Source organism: Gossypium hirsutum, chromosome D01 (genome assembly GCF_007990345.1).
Source record: "Gossypium hirsutum isolate 1008001.06 chromosome D01, Gossypium_hirsutum_v2.1, whole genome shotgun sequence".
NCBI lineage: Eukaryota > Viridiplantae > Streptophyta > Magnoliopsida > Malvales > Malvaceae > Gossypium > Gossypium hirsutum.
The window spans coordinates 8159014-8169529 of NC_053437.1; the positions used below are offsets into that span (position 1 = coordinate 8159014).

Below are 10516 nucleotides of genomic sequence, written 5' to 3' on the forward strand. Positions count from 1 at the left end.
AATGAAATTACTCAACAAATTTTGATATGTCATATCAACAAATTTAATAGAAGAAAATTTAATGGTATTAACAATTGAATCTTGATTTAATGTAAGGGAATTAAATAAAAATTATAAAAAAAATTAACATTTAAATTTTTACACAAATAATTAATTGATGCAATGGGAAGAGTGAAAAACTAGTTACACATCATAAATCTCTTCGATTGTCAGACCAAACAATGAAGATATCAATCGGTTTCTTTATTTATGATACTTTTCTTCAATAAATTTTATGTTTGGGTTGTCGGGTCCTTATTGTGTTGAATGTCAGCATGGGCTTATGTACTTTCATATACATAAATAACAATTACTAAAGGCTTTGGACCACTCAGACTATAGCACATAATATTTTATACCTTTTATTACTATATAATATTTCTCACTTCCTTATTCGGTACCCAAACCTATTTCTAATTTAATTTCAAATTAAGATTTGTTATAATTAAAAAGTTATATATTAGGTTTTGAGATAGAAAATGATGATGGTTCACATGTGGTGTAGAGAGTCATTAAAAATGGTGGTGACATACATTATAGAGGGTGCGAAAAGCTATTAAGGATAGTGGTTATTTGAACTACGACGATATTTGAGTAGTGTGTAATATCATTAATCTCTTCCATTTTCATTGTATGAATACCTCATTGATAAAGTGCAGTTTAGACTCATTTTAGGGTATAGTTTAGAGGTGCCCTGAAGTGATCATTTTCAAAGTTAATGAGTTTGGAAAGTTGAAAATATTAATGAGATTAGATCTAATATGTCAGTTATCCTTGATGGCATCCCGATACCCTCAATTCATGTGGACACTTCATGGCATGAGAGGTATCCATGTGTGTGGGGATACAACAAGTGCTCCTCATTAACCAGAAATTTATGAAGTAAACTTGTTTAAGATCGTGTTTTCTGGGGCAATGGAATGTCACTTTGTGAACGAGAATTCATAGTGAAATTAATTAATATTTCGTGGTTGTTTCAAAATTTTAAACTATCATCTCCAAATGGTGTGACTACTCAATTTTGACGTGGCATCATTCTATTGGCGCATAGTTACAACACTTTGAGAACCTTTTTCTCTATTTTTCCATCGCTTTGCAGGCCCAAATCTTCTTCTATAAATAGGGATCTTGGGGGGTTTGTAGGGAATTTCACTTTTGCATTTATTGAGTAATTTTTAGCCATTTTTGCTTTCCAATGTTCTTCTATTTCTTTTCAGAATTTATCAAGTTCGTTTCTTTTGTAAGTTTCTTGTTGCATTTTCAATGTTTCTGTACTTATTTGTCAACTTTTCATTCCCTCTTTTGCTCTGTTCTATGTAAGCACTTACTTTTGTTCCGGTTTTTAACTGCAAACTTATTAAGCTTTGATTTTATTAGAGTAGAGGCTTATGTGAGCTTTTTGTGCTAAACCAACTATTTAATTTGATTTTAGAATTGATTTGGATATTAATCGAATTTTGTTCAAATTTTTGGGAGTCAAAATAGAATTTTATATTTTTTAATTAAGGGCCAAATTGAATTTCTGTGTAAAAAAGTTTAATTTTGCTCCTCAAAATCAAGTCTAGAAGATTCTTGAAGCAAATCACATTAATTTTAGGTCAAGTCTGGAAGACTCTTGGATCAAATCTCCATCACTTGTTTTTAAGATTAAGTCTCCACAACCCTTGAAACAGAATTTAATAATTCAAGATCCAGTTTCAAAAGCCATTAAATTCAAATCAAATCAAATTCTCAAGCAAGCATCACTCCAAATCTAATTTCAATATCAAATCTCAATGACCTTTAAAGTAATATGCATTTATCCAAGATTAAATCTAGACGAAACTTGGATCGAAGCTCAATTGAAAAGATGCCGTGGGATAAATTTTTAATTTTTTTTACATGTGTATAATATATTCAAACAAATGGATGTCTCTAGGTTTACTTTGTACGTGTATTTTTAGTAATTTTGTTTTACAAATGAGCAAACTATATTCCCTTAGTTGAGGTTAAAAGATGGAATAATTTTATCTTTGGTTATATCAACTTGCACTGTTTTCTATTTAATCCTCTCTCTCTCTCTCTTTCTTTCTTTCCTTCTTTTTGGATTCACTGATTTATATGGAAATTTGTCTATTCCATGATTCGGAATTTTCATAGGTGATTATTGTTTTCCCTTGCTAATAATCAGGTTAAGCACGTCCTCTCGAAGAAAGAAAGAAATAATATTCCGGGATTTTAAATAACTTCTTCAAAAATGAAATAAAGTGGGTTGGATATTATAAATCCATAATCGTTCTATTATCGGTACCATCTGTCTCGCTCTAATTTAAATGTTAAAATTTGAATATCATTATCACTTCTATAGATATTAGATATATTTATAATTTTTCGGCTCCACCCATTTTATATTTGTTAATCATTTATTAATAATTTTAATGTTCATTTCATATAGAAATACAAGAATAATTTAGGAAGATCTCACTTAAATATCTTAGGGTTTATCGTATAAGATATTGTTTCATTTTATTTTTAAAAAAATAAATATAAAAGATAAAATAATAATTTTAAAATATCAAAATTGAGTGATAAACAAATGCCATATTTACTCAATTATTGTTAAATTAAAGAGTAAAATAATATTTTTTAATAAAAATTTCATCTATTTTTACTTTTAAAAATTAGGTTAACAAGATAACCAGACAGATATACGTGACGTGTCACGTGTACCTCATTTTGACGTATAAGGATTAATTTTTAACTCTAAAAACAAATGAAAATTTTTAACAAAGAGACTAATTTGCTATTTGATGTAATGTATATATACTAATTTGCCATTTTTTGAATGGAAAGAGTAAAATGCAATCTAACACCTAATACAAAGACCTCCATAACACTTTTACTGGAATTCTTCTCATTACTAGAGGCGAAATTAAATTGTAAATTTTACAATAATAAAAAATAAATTTTAAAGGATTAAATAAAAAATTTATCATTTTTAAAAGTATCAAATTACAATTTTATCTTTATTAATTTAAAATTTTAAAATTTTTAAAAAATAAAAATAAAAAAAATTCATTTTAGGCGGCGGAGCCCTGCTAGCCACCATAGATTCTCCCTTGCTCATTGCAGCTTGCAACTGCAATAAGAAACTTTTTTCCTATATGATCACAAGTTATATTGAGTTGAAGATAAATCTGTCATATTCATTAAATCTAAACTCTCCATTAGAATTTCGCCCTTGTAAAGAGAGCAGAGCCACTAGAGCAAAGGAAGGGGATCGACAAGGGTCTTACCTCGTAAAATGGAAAATTATTTGTTTTATATTTTTAAAATTCATAAGTTTTAAATTAATATATAATAAAAATATAATTTATTTTTGGGAAATATATAGCTTAATGTTGCACTTAAAAAAAAATTCTAGCTACACCCTGCTATCACCTCAACCTCAACCATTTTGGGAATTGAAATTTGGGGTGTTTTCAATGGAATGAAGAACATCTTGGAGATATTTTAATTCTTGAAACCCAATCTGCAACTCAAATCGCTGATTTGGGAGTAAGATTTCCGTAAATACTTTTGGGAACACAACATTTTCCTTAAGAAAAGTATTATTGATTCATGCCTGCAACCTTAGAAACTAGATCAAAAGAAAATAGTAACTCAGAAAAATCTTAGATTTGCAAACATGTTTATCATCCACAACTATATTCAATTTGATTTCATCTCTGGCAAAAATCTTTAAACATGTTTTGCATCAAAAAGTTGAGAATATTCCAAGCTCAACCATAAAAAATAAATTGGAGAGGGAAAGAAATACTCTGTTAAACATTTTATTTATAGAACATCAAAATCTAATTGTATTAGGACCAAAACAGCTCAAATCCATTACTTTTCTCATATTCTCTTCACATTTATTATTCACCAGTTTATAAGAAGCAGGTGAAGAAAGGATGTTGGGATGACGAGCAAATGATCTGATATTGGTCCTTGCATGTTGATGAAGCGACCTTATTGTGTAATTCCACCTGCAAATCCCTTGGTCCTTAAGGGCCTCCACTGCACCTATTGTTGCTGCCACAATCCATGCCCTACTCATTGTTGATTTATTTTTTAATTGAGGTTGAGAAAGTGAAATGGAGGTTGGGTTTTTTTATAGGAGAAAAGAGTGGGGAAAATCCCAAAATCAAGAGGCGATTGAAGCCAGATATGCGGAGAGAAAGTTCCCTGGTTTTGGCGACGAAAACCAAGTGCTAACTTTTTCACTCACTTTCGGTTTTTGCCGACGAAAACAAGAAATCTGAGGGCTGTTTCCGGTTTTGCTGACAAAATAAAGTGTTAAATTTCAATTTTTAATTTGATAATTGAAGTTTGATTTTATTTTAAATAGACACATGATATTTTGATTTTAATGTGTAATTTTGAGATTTATCTTCAAAATAAAAATTATGTACTTTTATATACAATCCCTCCTAACCTTTAAATCGAAAGGAAAATATGCTTAAAACGCGTTCTTTAGGTTGCTTGAATTGATTTTTTTTTTACAATTTTTTAGATTCTATAAATAACAATTATGTTAGGTTTGGCAACTTTAGGTTTTATTTTTATTGGGATATTTTCTTGTTTATTTATTTCTTTTTTCTTTTTGGTTTATTATATAGATTGATCAGTGAACTTGTTAATTATTTTTAAGTTGGTACTTTAATTTTTTAACATAAAAAAATTAAGTTGATACTTTATCATTTTTTGAAAATTTTGATCACATGGATGAATAATACATAAAGAGGGAATACGTTGATTACTCTTAAATTATTACAAAATTAAAAAAAGAAGCTTGAAATTAAATATATATAAGTTATAATATTGTTTTTAAATAAATAAAATTCAAAAAGTTGAATATATGTTACTCAAAAAATATAAAAATAAAAAGCTTTTAGCTAAAAATTTTATGGATCTACAAACAAAATTGAAAAAAAATTAAAGAGTTAAAAAATAAAAATATTTTAAAATAAAAAAAATTGATCAGTCAATTTCGGTCAACATTTGATCAATGCTTGTCAATTCTTTATTGTTAGTTTTTTTTCAATGTTCTAAAATTGTAGCTATTTATATTTTTTCTTTATGTATTTTGAATTTTTATATTTTAAATTAAACTATTATAATTTAAAAAAAGGAATAATTAAAGAATAATTCTTGAGAGCTGATTTTGCTTTGAAGCAAGGATATCAAATAATTATTTTGGCTATAGACTCACTGATTGTACATAAGGAGATTTTGAAGAGGGATAAACGTAGTCGTTAGAAACTCAAGCTTATCTTGTAGAAATTGGACTTCGTCTTGGCTAGGATTCCCATGTGCATTTTGAGTTTGTAAGGAGATTCGTTAATTTGGCAATTGATTGGGTGGCTTCTTACTATAAGAAGATGTGTATTTTTGACTGGTTGCGCTAGCCATCATCTTCTTTGGTCCATATTTTGGACAAGGATGGCCTACCAGTCCTGTCTGGTTAAGTTTTTTGGTTTTTGTTTTGTGTTTGATTGCTATGTATAGTGTAACACCCCTAACCCATATTTGTTGCTGGAACAGGATTACGGATCATTATTGGAGTTTACAGATCAAATATAATTAAATCGTATCATTTACTATTCATATCCAAAATCAGACATATTCAAGTATATTGTCCCTTAAATGGACCCTCGAGGCCCAATTCATGAGTTAGAAACAAGTCGGGACTAAATCGAGAACTCAGAAAATTTTTCGTGAAATTTTAAAAATTTCTCCTAGATGCAGGGGACACATGCCCGTGTGGCTCACACGGCCAAGTGACACACCCGTGTTTTAGGTCGTGTGGGCATTCGATATGAAGCACACGGCCGTGTCCCAACCCGTGTCCTTACCCGTGTAACTCTCTGACTTATGTCACACGGCCAATCACACGCCCGTGTGCTAGGCTGTGTAGACAATTTAATTTTTAAAAATTAGGTGCAGGGGACACACGACCAAACTACACACACCCGTGCGCATGGTCGTGTGTCACACACGGTTGAGACACACGTCTGTGTGTCTACCCATGTGGGTGAAAATAAGCCATTTTCAAGGCCACTTTTCTTTCCCAATTGGTTTTCCACCTACAACTGTATTTAAGCACATTCACCAACCAATCCAAGACATTTAAACCAAGCTAAAACCAAATTCTTATGCATGATATATCATGACATTGATTTAAATATCCAACTTACTCAATTGAACATATTCTTACTTAAGCATATTTAAACCTATAATACCAATCATGCACACTTACATATCAAGCATAGTATAACCTCATACATATACATTAACCATAATATCACTAGCCATTCCAATGGCTAGTTACAACCAAAACATGTCATCAATTTTGCCTAACTTAGCCTATACATGCCATTATACCAAAATAAGTTTGCTATTTGTACCAAAACGAGCTGAATGATAGTGTGATGATACTCCGACCAATTTCCAACCTTTATGAGCTTCCGAGCACCATAAAATAGAGAAAAATAAATAGAGTAAGCATATAATGCTTAGTAAGTTTGTATAACAGGAAATTTACTTACCAATCATATTCATTTAAAATAAGCACTCATAGTACATCCAAACCAATAAAATCAATAGCCTAAACACATACAAATCTTCATCAAGCATGTTAGTCATGAATTCCAAGTACTTTTCATATAACAAATATGAGCTCATTATATAACAATTTCATATACATATGCTTTCCTCATCATATGTTCATATAACTTTTACATTTAAAATAATTCATCTCAAATTAAGATTATCTCATATCGAAGCTTTGCCCGTTGAATTTATTTGAAATTTCAATGGATACACCGGTAGTACACTTGAAGTGTACGGAAGTGTAATCCGTCAATTCATATTCGGGAGTGCTCAATAGAGCACATAATCGGGAAGCACACTCTCGAGCCATATAACGGGAAGCTCATGTGAGCCATGTAACAGGAAGCTTATCCGGGTTGTATAACGAGAAGCTCATGCGAGCCTATAACAGGTTATAACACCCCTAACCCATGTCCGTCGCCAGATTAGGGTTACAAGGCATTACTGAACTTAACATGATTATAGGCAATTATTGAACAATCTTAAACACGCAAGAACAATGCTAAATATACTTACTGGACAATTCAAATTATTACATAGTTGCATTCCTTATAAACGCAACCAAATTTAATCAAAGGTATACTCGGATATAAATAATATATATACTCATTTAATGAAAAACTTAAGTTTCATATAGCAATTTATACATATATATATCCGTGTCAATTTAGCAAATCTTATATACATAATTATATTTCTTATCACCTATATACTTGAATCAAACAAATTTCAAGACATTCTATATGAATATATATATACAAATATATATATAATATTTACTAATACAGGTCTAGTACATAGCATTTTTTTTATTCAACCTTTGCATAAATTTATAACTCAATAATTTAATATTCTCTACTCACTAACTGCATATATACTTTCAACTTTATTATTCTCATATTATATATTTAACAAGTCAAATATACTTTTAAGCTAAGTTCATTATTTAACAACAACCACCCCATCAGTAATGTCAAACATTTTGATAAATCACCATTATACATATATATATATATATATGTATATATCATGCGAATGCTAAATTAAAATGTGAAACATTTTACTTAATATTTACTATGACCAAGCCGAACATGCATATTCAACCATCGCCTTATTCCAAAATATTATAAACTTCAAGGCCAACTTTAATTATCAAGTATATATATGTATATAAATACTAAAACCGCATATGCACACACGTAATTATCTATACAAATATCATTTACCAAAGTTTTTATTTCATCACCTTATAAAAATGCATTTCATACCCCATTTTAACATATATACTTGCATATAGAATCCAACTTCTCAAGTTTAACTTTTCATTAGCATTCAAGACCAAATTCCTCTCTAAAATAATGTATACTTTCACCTATAACCATGTTATATATATATTAAGCTCATACCTAGTTCGAATAAACCACACACACAACATTTATTTACCTTACAATTTTCCTATAATGTCAAACCAAAACCAAAATGTGCATGGTCTTTAATCCAATCCAAAATCGAGTAGAGCAAGCTAATTAAGCCATATTCGCATGGCTTTAATACAAATATACTCTCAAAAGAAACAATTTCAAACTAGTCTATACATGCCATAGTTTCAAGAAAATTTCAGCTTAAAATACCGTAATTATCCAATAGTGTGATAAACTTTACTGGCGATCCCGAACTCGTAACCACCTCAAAATCTCTAAGACAAAATAAGCAGACACAAACGCATACAGTAAGCATTTTAAAGCTTAGTAAGTCAATAGCATAGATAAAATTTAACAAATAAAATAAAAGAACAATTAAATTATTTATAAGGATATTATATATCTCTTGGTTACACTTTCAATTCCATATACCTCTCTATTAATTTAAACATACCTTAATTCATCCATATATAAATATATATATACATATATATATATAAGCCTTCGTTATGGTAGCTTAGTTATCAACTAAGCCGATTTACATCTCTAAATAAAATTGGTAACTTATAATATTACAAACACTTATGATATTTCATTCCGAATAGACAACTTACCTTATTTCCATTCATTCATTTAATTAATACATACCTGCAGATATAATTCATTCACATGTCCGACTACATTTAAAATTACATTAACAAGAACTTTCTGAACACAAGTTTTAAATAAATTCACCGGCACATAGCCTGCTAGGCTTAAAGCTTGATTCCGTACACCGGCATGAAGCCTGCTAGATGTATAGTCTAAATATTTCACCGGCATTAAGCCTGCTAGACGTATAATCTGAATATTTCACCGGCATTAAGCCTGCTAAACGTATAGTCTGAATATTTCACCGGCATTAAGCCTGCTAGGCACAAGCCTGAGAATCTCAAATACAAAGACGCTCTTTCGTATAGTTGTTTATAATTACATAAATCTTACTCAGTAACTGCATATCTGTAACATTGAATTATATTCGATTCTTCATAGTAAACTTACATTTGGACCACATAGGTATAACTAAAAAAAAACATTACATTCAGCGCAAATGTTTTTGTAATCTATGTTCGAACCCTCTTATACCTATAAAATTCATACATTAATTTTCCATCTCAAGAACATGAATATACGTATATAACTATGTTCTAACAATACGCACAAAAATATATGTAATTCATAGTATTTAAATTTTATTACAAGAACTTATAATATACTTTAGAACCATATCTTTAACTCATAACTTAAATTCAATCCAAAGAATTAAGCCTTACATTCGAATTTACACATCTATGTATATTTATTCCACCATTTGTTTCGAATCATTGAATTTATAGCATATTTAGCTAACATACATGAAACGTAAATCATTAACATCAACTTATTAATATTAATTCTTATATTCGGCTATAATATATAGGTAAATTACATGGTTTTATTTAATTTACACATTTTAAGTTCTAACTTATCATATGTGTGGTAAAAAAATGTATATATATATATTCAATTTAGATAACATTTACTTGCTAATTGACTTACCTCGGATATCGGCAGACACGATCGATTACTCGACTACTTTCGTTTTCCCCCGATCCAATTCCGTTTTCTTCGTTCTTGATCTAAACATATTCAAATTTAACCTTTTTATTCATCAAAACATTCAATTAAATCCAAAAATACATAAATGGGAAAATTATCATTTCGCCCCTGACATTTTACACTTTTTACAATTTAGTCCTTTTTGCACAAAACACGAAATACACAAAATTTGCCCACACTATGCTAGGGCCGAATATTCATAGGCTTCATACAAGTCCACACATTTCATTTATTTCACATTTTAGTCCCTCAAAAATTTATTTTCACAATTTTAACCCTAATTACTCAATTTCACTAAACATTCAAAGACAAAACATGTTAATCCTTTACATATCTTTCATGTTTCATCATCAACTATCACAAAGCTCAAGCATTCATTAATGGCATATCTCAAAATCACCATCAAATTCTAAAATAAAAGTATGGGTCTTGTAGTACACAAAGCAACGATCTCAAAAACATAAAAATTATCAAAAACCGAAACCAAAACATACCTTAATTTTGCTATGGAAGTGCCGAAACTTTAACAAGCCATGGAAGGTTTCTTCATTTTCACTATTCGGCTAAGAAAGATGAAATATTCATCCTTTCATTACTTATTTTTAGTTATAATATTATAATTTACTTAATGACTAAATTAACCTTAATTAAATAAATTATAAAACATATAACTTAAGGGCAATATTGACCATTGTTGCCCACTATCTACTAAATGGCCTAATTGCCATTTAAAACCCTCATTTTTGAAAGACAACAACAATTGGGTGCTTTTAAGTTTGACCTTC

At 29.5% G+C, this 10516-nt stretch overlaps 1 long non-coding RNA gene across 1 annotated transcript; it reads right to left on the bottom strand.

Moving 5' to 3' along the window:
* Positions 1-7977: 7977 nt before the first annotated feature.
* On the bottom strand, positions 7978-10295 carry LOC107917125 (uncharacterized). Its single transcript, XR_005909249.1, has 3 exons — positions 10226-10295; positions 9672-9751; positions 7978-8368 (listed from the first exon to the last, which is right to left on the bottom strand). It is a non-coding gene; the product is annotated as an uncharacterized lncRNA (long non-coding RNA).
* Positions 10296-10516: the final 221 nt, after the last annotated feature.